Genomic DNA, 955 nt, shown 5'->3' on the forward strand with positions numbered 1-955 from the left:
ATATATATATATATATATATATATATATATAATGAGCGTCGGGCTCACAATCGCGAGGTAGTGAGTTCAATTCCCAGACCGGACTGTGTGTTGTGTTCTTGTTGCTCCAATTCACTCAGCTGTAGAAATGAGTTGCAACGTTACTGGTGCCAAGCTATATCGGTCCCTTTGCCTTTTCCTTGGATAACATCGGTGGTATGGAGAGGGGAGGCTGGTATGCATGGCCGACTGCTTATCTTCCAAAAACAACCTTGCCCGGACTTGTGTCGCGGAGGGTAATTTTCGAGGTGTAATCCCATGGTTATTCATGACCGAAAGGAGGCTTTTACCAACCAGCTCTGTATATATTAATGGCATATACACATATATAATGTGATCGTGTATTCATGTATAATGTATTGATATCGACTTTTTTTTTCCAAGAATTTTTTCCCAAACTGTGACCCGATTATAATCGAGGTTGCTAATAAAATATCTCGTTAATTTTCACTGTTTAACAATCAATATATTTTTCTCTGTTGGATTCTAAGTAAATTTTTTCCCCACACTAATATCTAATTTGATAATTTTCGATTTTCTAAAAAATTAAAAGTAAGTAAATATTATAGGCGCAGGAGTGGCTGTGTGGTAAGTAGCTTGCTTACCAACCACATGGTTCCGGGTTCAGTCCTACTGTGTGGCATCTTGGGCAAGTGTCCTCTACTATAGCCTCGGGCCGACCAAAGCCTTGTGAGTGGATTTGGTAGACGGAAACTGAAAGAAGCCCGTCGTATATATGTATATATATATATGTTTGTGTATATGTTTGTGTGTCTGTGATTGTCCACCTTGCATTGCTTGATAACCGATGCTGGTGTGTATATGTCCCCGTAACTTAGCGGTTCGGCAAAGAGACCGATAGAATAAGTACTAGGCTTACAAAGAATAAGTCCTGGGGTCGATTTGCTCGACTAAA

The sequence above is a fragment of the Octopus bimaculoides genome, chromosome 25, assembly GCF_001194135.2.
Source record: "Octopus bimaculoides isolate UCB-OBI-ISO-001 chromosome 25, ASM119413v2, whole genome shotgun sequence".
Taxonomy (NCBI): Eukaryota; Metazoa; Mollusca; class Cephalopoda; order Octopoda; family Octopodidae; genus Octopus; species Octopus bimaculoides.